Genomic DNA, 16,977 nt, shown 5'->3' on the forward strand with positions numbered 1-16,977 from the left:
TTAAGTAGCTCTGTAGGTTTGTTGGTGCATGTGCTGGAGCATGCAGCTTTATTATGGGTAAGTGCTGGTTTACTCCCAAGTGGCTGATGCGGTTGTGGTTTTGGTTTTTGCTTGGAAATGTAGAGGATATCCTCATAATATGCAGAAGAAAATAAGAACTAGGGCTCGTGTAATACTAGGTTAGTCAATACTTATGTAACAAAAAATTAAAAGCCACCATTTTTAGGCAATTGAGTAAAATTGCAAAAGGGTTCTCATAAATGAAATAGCTGGTATGATTCCAAGGGACATCTAGACTGAATTTTTTGCATGGTGTGGGCATGGTAGTGCACTGAAACTGACGGGTATTGAACTCTAAAGGGAAGGGAGATTATTAAGCATGAACTTGATCAATATGAATTTTAGGAAAGGTCAGGCATATGAAAATAGAGCAAGTGCTTTGGTTATTACTGTTAGGATAGGCAAGCAGGCTCGTTAAGTGATAGCACTTGTTTCTGAGCCCCAGTGCTGTGTGGAAACGATCAGCTAATGTCTTCTCCCATAAAAGGCTTTGAGAAAGGTTAGTAGGTTAATATAGGTACAGGTTCATGGTTTTCAATATAACCTAGTGTGTAGTCTGGTTTTTTTTCTTTTGTCCTAAGTCAAACTACCACCAAAAATCCTTGCATTCCACAAACTAGATGCCGCACTAGTTCCCACCGCAACATTTACATATATCACCATATCTTGTTGCATCATGTCTTCCTGCAGGCCAGAATCAACCATATCTAGGGTAAATTTGAGTATAGTAAATGTTGGAGAAAATTCTCCAATTTTTAATATTTGCTGATTTAATGGTTTGGAATGCTTTGAAAATTACTGTTGGTACCCTTGAACCAGTTTTTGGTTTTGTTTTTAATTCAGACATCTTGAAAAGCTCAGCTCCAGAAACGTAGTTTCATAAAATCTTGAGACCCATTATTTCCATTGGAGGTCTTTCAACAAAAGGAATAAATGTATTGAACTAAAACTGGTCCATTTGTCATCTGCTAATAATGTGCTTTCCTCTTTTTTTTTAATCAAGTTTTTTAAAATTTTGTCATTGTGGGGGCCTTACACATAAGAATATGCTCTACCACTTATAAGTGGCTGACTTTCATTTAACTGTTTTGCTTTGGACCACACACTTCTGTGCTCAGGGCTTATTTCTGGCTCTGCTTCAGGAATCAAACTCCCTGAAACTGCACACAAGGTAAGTTCCCTATCTGCTCGAGGAACTAGGTCTTGTGTAAGTTACTGATGCTTGAGGACACATTTTCCCCCCTTTGAGGTCAAACCCTTCGTTGCTGCACTGAGAATAATGTATGTAGGGGTGTCAAGTATCAAGCCCATGGTCTCATCCCTGCAAGGCAGGTGCTAAATTACTGAGCCACATCCCTGGGCCCAAAACTCCATCTTTCAAAGGTGAATGGTATTTTTACTGTTTTGGGGCTGCACTTAGCAGTTATCAGGGTTTCTTGCTCTGTGTTAGGTTACTAGGAACTAGATGTACTAGAGAGCGCCCAACCCTGACCTATCTCTGGCCCTGGAGATTTTGTGTTCTGGTGACTTTCTCAAATGTACCTGATCTTTTGTTTTGGTCCGTACCAGGCAGTACTCAGGCTTATTTCTATTGAGGCTCAGATTGAACCTGGATCTCTGCAAGGCAAGTATCTTGCTTACAGTACTGTCTCCAACCTTTAAATAGACCACTTAATCCAGGCTATCAGTAGGCACTGGGTTCTACATGAATACTTCACATGGGATTACTGGATCATTAGGTCTTCACAGTGTTTCCAAATTTTAACAGCAAAGTGGAGAGTCCCTTTTTTTCCCACACCTTACACACTTAATACTAGTGTTTGTGCCAGCTAGTCTCAGATGTGAGGTGGAACGTTCTTTTCAGAACGTGTTAATGAACACAATAGTGTTTTAAAATAACCCAAATTTACCAAAGTATCAAAAGGGGATGGCAGGGGCTGAAGCGATAGTACAGTGGGTAGGGCATTTGCCTGGCACAAGGCCAACCCAGGTTCAATTCCCAGCATTCCATATGGGCCCCTGAGCACTGCCAGGGGTAATTCCTGAGTGCAAAGCTTGGAGTAACCCCTGTGCATCTCCTCTGGGTGTGACCCAAAAAGAAAAAATTGTGATGGCAGCTTGTAGGCACCAAACATGGGGAAAATGTGTTAGTCACTTGATACTTTCTCTGCAATCCTTTGGTCATTACTTGAGTCAGAATGGTGTTGGGTTTTTTTTGGTGGGGTGGGGGGTGATCTGGGTTCAATCTGGGTTGATTGATTGCTATGGTCCCCCAAGCACCGCTAGGAGTAATTCCTGAGTGCAAAGCCAGGAGTAACCCCTGACAATCACTGGGTGTAACACAAAAAGAAAAGAAAAGGGTGAACCTTATTCCAGATTCTAATTTGGGAAAGGGAGGATGCAGGTCAAAGGTCAGCATTTCTGACCTCTAAAGGTTTGTTTCTATCCCTGCATCTCAGTCGCCAGGCAGGGAGTAAAGGACCCTATCATTTCTAACTTGAATGTGGGAAACTTAGACCCTTACAGCTTTACTCATCTTCCCATTTTCACCGTGTAACCTTAAATTATGCTGTCCTCACTGGATTTCTTCCCAGTCTATTTTCTACCAATTTGATTTTGGTTTGGGGCCATACCCAGTGTGCTCAGTGCTTGTTCCTGGCTCAATTTAGGGTCACTCCTGGCAGGCTCTGGGAACCTAATGGATCAAACCTGGTTCAGCTGCGTGTAAGGCAAACACCCTACCAGCTATACTATATGCCCTACTACTGTTAGCGGTTTTTTTGTTTTGTTTTTGCTTTTTGTGTCACGCCCAGCGATGCTCAGGGGTTACTCCTGGCTTTGCACTCAGGAATTACTCCTGGCGGTGCTTGGGGGACCATATGGGATGCCGGGGATCGAACCCGGGTCGGCCGCGTGCAAGGCAAATGCACTACCCGCTGTGCTATCGCTCCGGCCCCTGTTAGCATTTTTTTAAAGTGTGTAGTTAGCAATCTAGTAGTAATTGGGATTTTAGAATTTATTGACAATTTTATCCCAACAGTATATTCTGTGGCTTTTTATATGAAAGCAATGCTCCAGCATCTTTCCTAAAAACACATTTGGCGCAAGTGCTGCCTGTATCCTTGTGGTGTCCAAGCACATTACCCACATCTCCCCTCTTGAGATGTGTACTTTCATACTTTCATATGCTGGAATATGTACTGGGGTTCTCTCTATTCTGAAGAAGGGCATATTTTCTCTTGATCATAGTATTCTCTCTCACCCCCTTCTCAAAACCTCCAAATAAAACCTATTCTTAATTAAAAGGAAGGAAATCACATTTTAGGAACCAGAGAGATAGTACAGTAGGTAGAGTGCTTGCCTTGCACGCAGCCGACCCAGGTTCCATCCCTGGTATCACATATGATATCCCAAGCACTGCCAGGAGTACTTCCTGAGTGCAGAACCAGGATTAACCCCTAAGCATCTCCCAGTGTTGCCCCAAAACAACACATTTCGTTTTTATTATCTTCAGTTGATCCTGTCTTTTGCTAAATGCTAGCTTATCAAAGAATTTTTATAATAACAGTAGAGAAAAGAAAAATTCTTTATATTGAATTATATATTCTTTATACCTAGCAGGGTATACCAGTAATGAAGGACATGCAAACACAGCTACACTTTGGCCTTCCCAAAGACTGACCCAAAGTAGCAGATTTACCCAGCCACCCCTCTGCACAGCCTCATGACCATTTAGTTTAGCCTCAGGAATGTTGACTGGACATTTAGCTTACTCACAAATTTTTTTTTTTCTTTTTGGGTCACACCTGGCGATGCACAGGGGTTACTCCTGGCTCTGCACTCAGGAATTACCCCTGGCTGTGCTCAGGGGACCATATGGGATGCTGGGATTTGAACCCGGGTCAGCCACGTGCAAGGCAAACGCCCTACCCGCTGTGCTATCTCTCCAGCCCCTTACTCACAAATTTTAACTTTTTTGTTTTTTGGGTTATACCTGGTGATGCTCAGGAATTACTTCTGGCTCTACACTCAGGAATCACTCCTAGATATGCTTGAGGGACCATATGGGACCATATGGATGCTGGGGATCGAACCCGGATCGGCCTGGTGCAAGGCAAATACCCTACCTGCTATACTATCACTCTGGCCCCACAAAATTTAACTTTTCATTAATGCTTTGGTGAAATCATTGCATAATTGTGTTGTTTGGGTGGGGTTTTTTGTTAGTTCGTTTTTTTTTTTTTTCTGGTTTAGTGCTACACCTCACAGTACTCAAGGCATTCGGATCAAACCTGGACCTCCTCTGTGCAAAGCACATTCTCTAGCACTTTGAGGTGTCTCCCCAGCCCTATGATGCACAGTTTTATACTGAAGAAAAAAGTAGGGCTCTTAAGGAATACTGTTTGAGTTTCCTTTAAAAAGTCTGCAAATCAGGGGGGTGGTTAGGAAAATAAAGCAATGGTGGTGGTGGTGGGAAGGACACCTAGGTGGTGGGATTGGTGTTGGAATATCAAAAACCAGTAACTGGATTATGAATAACTGTAAACCGTGGTGTTTAAATTAAAAAAAAAATTTAAGTCTGCCAATCTGGGGCTGGAGGAACCATATGTGGAGCTGGGGATTGAACCCAGGTGGGCAGCATGCAAGCAAGTGTGCTCCCCACTGTAATATCTCTCCACCCCCTCACCCCCAACTGTTGCCTTTTAAAATGAAACTCTCCCTCTCAAGGTCTGTAGATTTAGAATAGACTCTAAATGAGGTTGGACAGTTAGATTATTCTAAACTCTTTTGACCATCTAGAGCTCTCTGCGGTCGCCACTGCCAGCACCATCACTTCCCCTTAATATACTGTGTTGTAGTAACTAAGACCATAAAACTCATTTAAAAACTTCAGTAGAGTATGGGGGTAATAGGAAAGAACTAGGCCTACATCGAACTTGAGAATCTGGTTTTACAAGATAAGGACTGGACTTTCTTTGCTACCTCAGACAAGTTTCTTATTCTTTCTGGTTCTTTGTTCCCCTAAAGATGGTATCAGATTACCTGAGTTCAAACTCCCACACTTCCTGGCAGGAATCATCTTGGGCAAGTGGTTTCAAGTCTGAATTCTCTCATCTGTCAAATGGCCAAAGCAATAAACTCAGAGTTTACCCTTATTTTTCCAGTCCTACTTGAAAAGAAGCATGGATGTGTAAGTCAGGCTTTTCAGAGACAAATGGTTCTATAGTGAAACAACAGACTCTATTAGGTTATAATGGACTGAAGGAAATTCCTCTTAAAAGTCAAGTTTTTTTATTTATTTAATTTTTGTGCTTTTTGGGTCACACCCGGCAATGCACAGGAGTTACTCTTGGCTCATGCACTCAGGAATTACTCCTGGTAGTGTTCGGGGGACCATATGGAACGCTGGGAATAGGCCTACCCGCTGTGCTCCAGCCTCTCTTATTTTAAAAATTTTTTTTTATTTGGGGGAAGGAGGGCCTTCTGGGTCACACCCAGCTGAGTTCACAGTTTACTCCTAGCTCTGCGCTCAGGGATCACTCCTGGTGTGCTCTGAGGATCCTATGAGATACCAGGGATCGAACTTAAGGTCAGTCACATACAAGGCAAGAGCCTTACCTTGTTTGCCTTGTTCTACTATTGCTCTGCTCCAAAACTCAATTTCTTTTTTGATTTTTGGCCCACACCCAGCAGTGCACAGGGGTTACTCCTGACTCTGCACTCAGGAATAACTCGACAGGGCTCAGGGGACCATATGAGATGCTGGGGATTGAACCTGGGTCAGCTGCATTACCCTACCAGCTGTAATGTCTCTCTAGCCCCAAAGGTTAATTTCTTAAATAGAGAAGTGATTGGGTGGAGTAGGTGGGAGTCAGGTCCCTTCCCTCTTAATTCTGCACTTCTCCCAAGTCACCATTTAATCATTTGTTTTTCCAGCTGAACCAAGAACAACTATTTTTCTACAGAACATAGATCTGGATTGTCAGTCTATATACATCACTGTTATAAAATTGTCTTACATGAATACACTAATGCTCATTAACTCTCAGTCTTTAATGAATCATCAATGAATTGATAACAATAAGTTTCTAAAAATGAGTGCAAAATTTCAATGTATATCATATTTGATTTATACATAAGTGGTGTTGCATTTTAAAATGATCTAGATTAAAAATTATTCTAGTAGTTGGTTTTTTTTGTTGTTGTTTTTGGGTCACACCCAGCAATGCACAGGGGTTACTCCTGGTTCATACACTCAGGAATTACTCCTGGCGGTGCTCGGGGGACCATATGGGATGCTGGGAGTCGAACCTGGGTCGGCCAAGTGCAAGGCAAACGCCCTACCCGCTGTGCTATTGCTCCAGCCCCATTTAGTAGTTTTTCTTAGAGAAGTTATAAATTAACATGCATCTACAAGCCAACTCCAAATTTGGGATTCCTATGCTAGTGATTTAGAACAGACATAATCTTGGAAAACCAACAAGCCACGTCCAAGTATAATTTAATTGAGAGGTTCGGGGACAGGGAACGGGAGGGTGGCCTGAATCCACAGAGAAACTTTGGAATCTAAATGATGCTTCATAGATAGCACAGTGGGTAGGGCGTTTGCCTTGCACGCAGCTTACCTGGGTCTGATTCTTTTGTCCCTCTCAGAGAGCCCAGCAAGCTACCAAGAGTATCCTGCCCACACAGCAGAGCCTGGCAAGCTACCCGAGGTGTATTCGATATGCCAAAAACAGTAACAACAAGTCTCACAATGGAGACGTTATTGGTGCCTGCTGGAACAAATCGATGAACAACAGGATGACACTGCTACAGTGCTACAGTTAGTCCCAATTCACAACAAGAACACTGTGTTATCACACTCATTTGTCAGTCATTTGTCAGTTTAGGATCACGCCAGGACAATGTAAACTTCAGTAAAGTAGACATTACTTTACTGAAGTAAAGTACTTTACTGAAGTAAAGTAATGTAATTATTTTACATTTCCCCTATAAGAATCCTAAGTGCAGGTCATTAGAAACAAAGGCACACAGAAGCAGTAAAAGGACATGAGGGGCAGCTCAAAGAGAGTATGCCTTGTATATATAAATCCTGAGTTCAATTCCCAACACCACACAGAGTGGAGAAGCTACAACTCTGTCAGAAAATCAGACAAATTAAGTACCCTCTCTATAGTTGGGATATCTCCCTTTGAAAGTGCTTTTCATTTGCTTTAATTTCTTTGACCAATATTTCAAGAATAATAAAATCAATGAACAATTTGCATACATTACCGATGCTTGAATATTTTGGGTTTTTGTTTTGCACTTTGGGTTTTTTTTTTTTTCTGGGGCTAAAAATGATCAGGGGTTACTCCTAACTGTGCAACAGGAACTGCTCCTGGCAATGCTAAGGGAACCATACACGGAATACCAGGGATCTAACCCAGGTCAGTTGCATCCAAGGTAAATAACCTGTACTATCGCTCTGACCCCATTACCAGCTCCCCCCACATGTGCTAGCTCATCCCTGTACCACTACCATTTGGGATCCTCGTGCCACAACAAAGTGTGCCATCTGCAGCACATCACAAGCAAGTGTGTGCAACCCTGGACGTAATACCACCACCACTGCTGCCGCCAATTTTAAAAGGGGGAAGGGAAGGGAAATAAATTCTAAAAAAGAACATTTTTAAAAACCACAGGCAATTAATTATCACAAATTGACTTCTGTTGATTTATTTCCTAATAAATCTATTTGCCATTGATTTAAGTTTGGTTTTTTTGTTTTTTTTTTGCTTTTTGGGTCACACCCAGCGATGCACAGGGGTTACTCCTGGTTCTACACTCAGGAATTACTCCTGGTGGTGCTCAGGGGACCATATGGGATGTTGGGATTCGAACCCTGGTCGGCCACGTGCAAGGCAAACGCCTTACCGGCTGTGCTTTCACTCCAGCCCCTGATTTAAGTTTTTTTGACCAAGTAATATGAAATAGATTTGTTTCATGCCTGCCAAAGGGAGCAGCAAGGGGGAGAGAAGCCTTTTTTATGACAGGAAAGATCTGATGATTACCGCAATAAGGTTCAAGTACAAAATAAAATTTAATGTAATATGTTTTAGATGCCAGGGTTGAAAACTTAGTTATGTAAATGAGAATAGGCAGTATACTATTAAATGGTTTGAATATCCTTATTTACATTTTTAAATCATATAGCAATCAATTATTACAAATTGACTTATTGATTTATCTCTTCATAATTCCATTTGCCATTTCTCTAAGTTTTGTTGGAGCAATCATTATGAAATAAATTTATTATATGCATTCCAAGGGGTCAGGCTGGTGTATGGCAGGGACCCTGGGGACATTGGTGGTGGGATTGGTGTTGGTATTGGATGCTTGAAACAATTGTATTATTAATAGTTTTGTAAATCACAGTGTCTTAGCACTGCACTGTAGCACTGCACTGTCATCCCGTTCTTCATTGATTTGCTCCAGCGGGCACCAGTAACGTCTTCATTGTGAGACTTGTTGTTACTATTTTTGGCATATTGAATATACCACGGGTAGGTTGCCAGGCTCTGTTGTGTGGGCAGAATACTCTCAGTAGCTTGCCAGACTTTCCGAGAGGGATGGAGGAATCGAACCCGGGTCTGTCGCGTACAAGGCAAAAGCCCTACCCGCTGTGCTATTGCTCAAGTCCTCACAGTGTACAGTGTCTTAATTAAAAATAAATTAATTTAAAAAAATTTAAGGCAATGATGGAGGTGGGAGGCAGAGAGAAGAGTTGAGACAGGGTAGGGTAGCCCTGAGTTAACTGTGGGGGGGAAAGAACACTGGTAGAGGTTGTGGTGATTCATGAAACCCTTATTAGCAATATTGTAAACTGTAAAGCACAGTGACTTAACAAGAGGTTATAAAAAAAGAAGTTTAAAAAATGTTTAAAAAGCTGGGGCTGGGGGCTGGAGAGATAGCACAGTGGGTAGGGCGTTTGCCTTGCACATGGCTGACCCGGGTTCGATTCCCAGCATCCCATATGGTCACCCAAGCACTGCCAGGAGTAATTCCTGAGTGTATGAGCCAGGAGTAACCCCTGGGCATCACTGGGTGTGACCCAAAAAGCAAAAAAAGAAAAAAAGCTGGGGCTGGAGCAATAGCACAGCAGGTAGGGCATTTGCCTTGCAAGAGGCCGACCCGGGTTCGATTCCCAGCTTCCCATATGGTCCCCTCATCACCGCCAGGGGTAATTCCTGAGTGCAGAACCAAGATTAACCGCTGTGTAGAGTTAGGTTTGACCCAAAAAGAAAAAAAAAAAGTTTAAAAAGCAATGGGAAGAAACCAAAATAATAACATGATTCTGAGTAATGGAATTCAGGTTATTATTTATTTTCTCTGTTTTGCAAATTTTTTTAAATTAAAGTTAAAAATACTTGGAGGCCCAAGAGGTTGTAACAAAGGTAAGATATCTGGCCCACCCTGATTCAAGTGCTCTCCCCCACACAACACTACCTCAATCAAGGCCAGTCTAGACTCCACAAAGCAGCAAAAGTGATATTTCTGAAACTAGCTAGAGCGTGGCACTTTTGCTCAGAAGTCATTCTCCAAAGCTGAAGAGATGATACAGCAGGTAGGGTGCTTGCCTTACACAGGCCAACCTGAGCTTGATCCTTGGCACCATGAGTGATTCCCTGAACCCCTCCAGAAGTACAGTGCCAGGAATAAGCTCTTATCATGACCGGGTGTGCCCACTCCCCCATCCCTCCCGCCCAAAAAAAAACCAGACCAACAAACAAAAAGTAATTCTCCAGCGACTTCTAATCTTAAAGTAAAAGATAAAATCAGGAGGGGAAATTACAAAAAGAACAAAAGGTTTGCAAGAGTCATGTTTTTCCCCCTTTGGCTTCCTTTCCTTTGTCCTTTTTTGGTTTGGGGGCCAAACCCGGATGTGCTCAGAGGTTTATTTTCAGCATGATGTCCACATGGGAGACTGTGCCCTGCAGGGGACCAAACCCAGGCCTCCTACCTGTAAAGCAAGTGCTTCTGACCTTTGAGCTAAAACTGTCTTGTTTTTTCAAATTGAAGGTTATGATTGAAGGTAGTATTGAGGGGTCAAAGCGGTAGTATTACTGGTAGGGTGCTTGCCTTGCACATGGCAGACCCAGGTTCGATCCTTGGCACCTCGAAGGGATTGATGCCTGAGCACAGAGCCACGAGAGCTCTGATCACCAGTGGGTGTGGCCCAAAAACAAGAAGAAAAAATAAAGTAATATTAATATGAATGCTTTAAGCATGCAATGCTACTGATACTAGGAATTTTCATCCTTATTAGGGGGCCAAAGATAGTCACATTCTGTGGTGCCTCACTCTGTGCTTGGAGGTCACTATTGGGGTGCCAGGGATCTAATCTAGGCCTCCTCCATGCATATCTTCACTCCAGCCTACTGACTATTTTTCTGGCCCTCAACCGTATTCTCGAGTTGAAAAAGGCCCAAAATTATAAAAAATCCCTTTTTTGGGGGGTGGTGGTGGTGGTGGTGGTGGTGATGTCACATTCAACAGTGCTCAGGGTTTACTCCTGGTTCTGTGCTCAGGGATCACTCCTGGTAGGGTTGAAAGGACTATATGTGGCACCAGGGATTGAACATGAGTCTGCTGCAGGCAAAACATGTACTCAACCTACAGTACTGTTGCTCTGGCCCTCAAAATTCCTTTTTATAGTAGAATATATAATATCCTTTGAATATTTTAACATGATGCTTATAGACAACTAATATACATAGTGCAGAAAAATCAATCAATAAATTATAATCACTGCCATCACTGTCATCCCATTGTTCATCGATTTACTCGAGCAGGCACCAGTAACATCTCCATTCGTCCCAGTTCTGAGATTTTAGCAGCCTCTCCTTACTCGTCTTTCCCAATGATCGGTGGCTCTTTCAGGGTCAGGGAATGAGACCTGTTATTATTACTGTATTTGGCATATCAAATATGCCAAGGGGAGCTAGCCAGGCTCTTCCGTGCAGGCAGGATATTCTCGGTAGCTTGCCAGGCTCTCTGAAAGGTATATATATATATATATATATATATATATATATTTGTCTGTGTATCCCTTTCTGATGATGGTCCAGGAATATGTTCACTCATGCATGAGGCTAGGCCCAGGCATGTGGGGTGCCCCAAGGGAAAACAGACTGGCACGGAATCCGGTGGCATGGTTATGGGGGCCTCATTTATATGCTCCCTTCTGAGAGAAGCAGCCGTGAATTCTGGACAGTGGTTGATGAGGAGATTATCTGGTGCAAGCAGGAGGTGGTTTATGATCCCTGGGTCACTGGAGACTGGGAAAAGCAGGTAGAGGATCTCTTCTCCTGGGTCCTGTTGAGCCTAGAGTCCTCTTTCTCTCTCTCTCTATGTGTGTGTGTGTGTGTGTGATTTTAACCATCCTAGTGGTTGTGAAGTAGTATTCTATTACAGAATTAGATTTACTTTTTCCTAATGGGAAATGATAATACAAATATTTTAGGCATCTATTGGCTATGCATCTTATCTTTTTAGGAAGACATATCTATTCTGATCTTTAACATGATTATTTGTCTTTTTATTGTTGAGTAGTTATTTTTATATACTCTGGTTTTTCTTCAGATCGTATAATATTCTAGATACAAGTTCTTTTTAAGATACATAATTTGTAAAGGTTCTTTTTCCCCTATTCTTATGAATTGGTGATTCTTGTTAATTGTTTGCAGCAGAAAAGGTTTTAAGTTTGTCAACATCTAGGAGTTGGTACAATTGTACTGTGGGTAGGTAGTAATAGGAGTAATTCCAGAAGACAGAGCGAGGAATAAACCCTGAGCAGTTCAAAGTATGTCACCTCTCCCCCCCCAAATTTTTTTTTGGTCAAAGTCTAATTTTTTTTTGTTACTTGTGCTTTTTCATATCATATTGAGAAGGCTTTGCCTAACTTTGAGGTCGTGACTGTTTATTCTTTTTTTTTTTCTCGTTTCATTTATTTTTGGGGGAGTGGAAGGTTTGGGTCACCCCCGGCGATGCTCAGGGTTTACTTCTGGTTCTGTACTCAGGAATTACTCATAGTGGTGCTCAAGGAACTATATGGAATGCCAGGGGATCGAACAAGGGTCAGCCTCGTGCAAAGCAAATACCCTACCCCTGTTCCTGTTCCTATATTTTACCATTTAAAATACTAGTTAGGTCTATTATATTTTCTGTTAATTTTATGTGTCAGTAAGGATTGGATGCAATTTTATTCTTTTGTTTGTGAATATCCAGCAGTACTAAGGCCATAATTTGAAAAGACTATTCTGGGGCAGACCCAAGAATACCCCTTGAGCATCGCTGGGTGTGACATGTCTCCCCCCCACAATAAAAATGCAAATTGTTCTGTCAGGAGTGATTCCTAAGCACAAAGCTAGGATAAACCCTGAACACTGCTGGGTGTGACTCCAAAACAAATTAAAACAAACAAACAAAAAAAGAAACATATTAAGGGAATAAACACTGGCCTAAGATATCAGCCTCTGTTTTGTTTTTTTTTTCTTTTTGGGTCACACCCGGCGATGCAATGCACAGGAATTAACTTCTGGTTCTGCACTCAAGAATAACTCCCCGAGGTGCTCAGGGGACCATGTGGGATGCAACCCGGGTTGGCCGCGTGCAATTCAAATGCCCTACCCACTGTGCTATCGCTCCAGTCCCTGATATCAGCCTCTGAAGCTCTGCCTCTAGAACTGAGCTGGGGGAAGGAGGCAGGCTAAGGTGGTAGAGGAGCCGAAGTGCCAGTAGGTACCGACTCTCGGACAATCATGGGGGACGTTGACACTTTGATGGTGGGTGTGGTGCAGCAAAATTGCATGCCTAAAACATAATCACTGTCACTGTCATCCGTTGTTCATCGATTTGCTCGAGTGGGCACCAGTAATATCTCCGTTGTGAAACTTGTTGTTACTGTTTTTGGCATATGAAACACCACACCGGTAGCTTGCCAGGCTCTGCTGTGCAGGTGAGATACTCTCGGTAGCTTGCCCGGCCCTCTGAGAGGGACAGAGGAATCGAACCCAGGTCGGCCGCGTGCAAGGCAAATGCCCTACCCACCATGCTATCGCTCCGGCCTAAAACACAATATTATTGTAAATGATGATATCTCAAAAAAATGACCAGGTGGACTGGGGGTGTGGCTCATTATTAGAGTGTATGCCTTGCATGTGTGTGGCCTGGGATTAATCCTTGGCACCACAAAAAATAAGTAAAATCAGTTCTTGTGAGGTGGATCTGCTAGCAACAAATTCTGCTTTTATCTGGGAATGTTTGCACCTGCATTTCGGTAACAACCAAACAAAAAAACCTTACAGCTGAATATACAGCCACGTGCAAGGCCAGTGCCCTACTCACTGTACTTACTCACAAATGGTCAGAAATGGGAATTTTAGATAATATATTGCTACAGTTCTTGGCATGGACTTCTCTGAGTGCAGAGAAGGGTTTTATTACTATCTGATCAGTGATGGGCTGGGTTATTTTAATAAAGTCTTTTATTCCCCTTTCCCCGGTCCCCACAATGTTTAACCTACAACAACTGCCTTGGAATGACGCTAGGCTGGGCACAGCTCTCCTCATTCTTTCCCTGAACTTATTCAGCTGGAAGGGTTTTTTTGTTTGTTTGTTTGGTTCTTGGCGGTGCTCAGGGATAACTCCTGGCTCTGCACTCCTGGCAGAATTACTCCTGGTGGTGCTCGGGGGACCATATGGGATGCTGAGGATTGAACCTGGGTCAGCTGCATGCAAGGCAAACACCCTACCTGCTGTACTATCGCTTTGGCCCCCTGGTTGGTTATTTTTGAAAGAAGATGTTTCATCTGGGGTGTGAGGTGCTTGGGGCTACACCAGGTGGTACTCGGTTTATTCTGACTCTGTACTCAGGGGTCACTCCTGGTGTTACTCGGGGACCATATTCGGTTCCAAGATCAAACCCTGGTCACTGGGTGCAAGGCAAAGTGTCCTACCTGCTGTACTATCTATGTGGTGCCAGCAGATAAGTTTTTTCAGTTGTATGCCAATTGCTCAATTATTTCCAGCAATGCCCTGGGAAAAATTACATATGTATTTTTTATTTACGAATAAATAATGCTTTTAATAGTTTATTGATTTCAAGGGTTCCTGACAGTGGTATCCTCCATGATATATTTTACATGTATTAAGTTTGTTCATTTCTAATAGTTCTCATTTTTTGTGTTTTCAGGATTTTATTTTATAAACAGAATCATTAGTATTTTCCCTTATGGTTTCCACTTGTGGTATCACAGTTAGAAAAGATTCTTCTGGGGCTGGAGCTATAGCACAGCAGATAAGGCGTTTGCCTTGCACTCGGCCGATCCAGTTTTGATTCCCAGCATCCCATATGGTCCATGGTCCTCTGAGCACCACTAGGAGTAATTCCTGAGTGCATGAGCCAGGAATAACCCCTGTGCATTGCCTGGTGTGACCCAAAAAGCAAAAAAAAAAAAAAAAAAGATTCTTCTAACAGTATGCCTAAGACGTAACTACCAATAATTTTGTGAATCAGTTAATAGAAAATAAAAAGCTTTTAAAATAAAAAAGCTTTGGGGGCTGGAGCAATAGCACAGCAGGTAGGGCGTTTGCCTTGCACGCGGTCGACCCGGGTTCAATTCCCAGCATCCTATATGGTCCCCTGAGCACAGCCAGGAGTGATTCCTGAGTGCATGAGCCAGAAGTAACCCCTGTGCATCGCTGGGTGTGACCCAAAAAGCAAAAAAATTAAATTAAATTTAATTTAAAAGCTTTTAATAAATTATAATTAAAAAATTAAAATAATATGTAATAAAGCAATATTTAGCACCATTTCTAAAGCTCTGGATACAACTAGATAAAAGGATATGAATAAGTTGTAAGATGTGTTTATACTTGTATGCAGAATTACTTGAGACAGTTTGATACAGGCATTTATACTGTCAAGAACTCAAACACCATAAACAATATTATCATCAGTGACCGAATTTTCTAAATCATTTGCAATTTTTTTAAAGTTTCATCAAATCCAACAGTAACTTTCCCTTTACTAACAAGTTAGTAACTTTCATAGAAAAAGACAGTGTATATTAAAACTAAGCAAAAAGCAGGTCTGAAGCTTTGGTGAAATTGCTGGGCTTCAAAGTACAGAGGTTGCTTCAGGCCAAGGTGACCGTGCCTCGGGCCCCCACGGGAGGAAAGAAGTCATGCATCCATAGAGTAAAAAAGCAGCTCCAATTTCCAGAAAGGTCCACAAACAATAAGAAGAAGAGTTGAACAATAAATGGCACTGCACCTCAAGCGTGTCTTTGAAAAAATACCTCAGGGGTTTCAAAATCATCTCCATCCCTTCAAGGGAGGATATTTAAGGAAAGATGCTTGTGAATTAATTGAAAGGTATTTAAGTCACTTCAGCAGTGAGCTGGAGCAAATCGAATTATATAGCAGTATCAAAAATAGGCTGGGAAGGTTCCACTGTTCCCAGGAGACAGTCATCAAGCAGACATGGAATGCGGGTGACAGCAGCAGGAAGCAGAGGGCCTGAGATTCCAGATGTAAATGCAGAGACCCTGAAAAGCACAGGGAGCAGGATTTCAAAGGGAAGATATTGCCAAACATTAAAGTGAGAAAATACTTCGCAAATGATGAAGTTCCCAACAAGCGCAGGAAGAAAACTTGCTACAGCTGCAGTGGAAGGTGTAGGGGAACTGAAATTAAAAGATCAATCAACTAGCCCAGACGATGAAATGACAGCAGGAGTCTTTACTTGAAATGAAAATAATTTGTTACTGTTACTCCTGTTCCTGAAGCGAGCAGATATCATTGGGCTACACTAGCACGCAACAGGGACAAATGGAGACGTTACTGGCGCCCACTCGAGCAAATTGAAGATCAACGGGAAGACAAGTGATACACGTGAAAATAATTTGAACACTTCAAGATAAACTTAAATTAATTCTGGCAAATAATTGTTTACATTATAGACTTTGCCATTTGCCTCATGTGAGACAAGAAACCCATCAGCAGTTTCAAAAACTGTTATGATTTTTATTTAAAAATAGATGTTGCGGGGCTGGAGCGATAGCACAGCGGCTAGGGCGTTTGCCTTGCACGCGGCTGACCCGGGTTCAATTCCCAGCATCCCATATGGTCCCCTGAGCATCGCCAAGATTAATTCCTGAGTGCAGAGCCAAGAGTAACCCCTGTGCATTGTCATGTGTGACCCAAAAAGCAAAATAAATAAATAAATAAATAAATAAAAATAGATGTTGTGAGGCTCACCATAACTATGCCCCGGACCCCATGCCAGGCTGTTTCACTCAAGGCGCCCCAGAGGGGGGCAGATGAGACCCTTCCCCACCTCAAGGAACCCAGCCCTGGCAGCCAAAAACCTCCAGAACTCAACCACCACCCTGGCTCACAGATGTTCTCCACATGCTCTGACCGAGCCTCACCCACAAGCAAACCTTTTCCTGGACTGAATGGACTGAATGGCCACATTTGCGGCCACACAACACTTCATAGGACACACCCTACTCATACCCCAAGAGTTTGCACTACATTGGATGGAATTCAAAGTAGGAGGCAACCAACCTTAGAGGAAAATATTATATTATTTCATTTCTACTTTGGGGCAAGGATTGGGGGTCGGGATGGAGACCCCCGAAATATGGTGGTGGGAAGGTGTAATGGTGATGGGATCGGTGTTTGAAGAATATTAAATGTAATAAAATATTGTGAACTACTTTATAAAATAAAAATAAATTAAAAAAATAATAAATGTTGTGCCAGAGAGGTAGTACAGTAGGTAAGATGCTTGCTTACCTTGTATGTGGCAGATCCAGGTTTGATCCCTAGCAACACATAGGGTCCCCTGAGTACAGAGCCATG

General features: G+C 42.4%; 1 pseudogene; it reads left to right on the top strand.

The window, feature by feature from the left end:
• The first annotated feature begins 15,293 nt into the window (after positions 1–15,293).
• LOC129404217 (translation machinery-associated protein 16-like) lies at positions 15,294–15,857 on the top strand (annotated as a pseudogene).
• Positions 15,858–16,977: the final 1,120 nt, after the last annotated feature.

This window comes from Sorex araneus, chromosome 4 (genome assembly GCF_027595985.1).
Source record: "Sorex araneus isolate mSorAra2 chromosome 4, mSorAra2.pri, whole genome shotgun sequence".
NCBI classification, from domain to species: domain Eukaryota; kingdom Metazoa; phylum Chordata; class Mammalia; order Eulipotyphla; family Soricidae; genus Sorex; species Sorex araneus.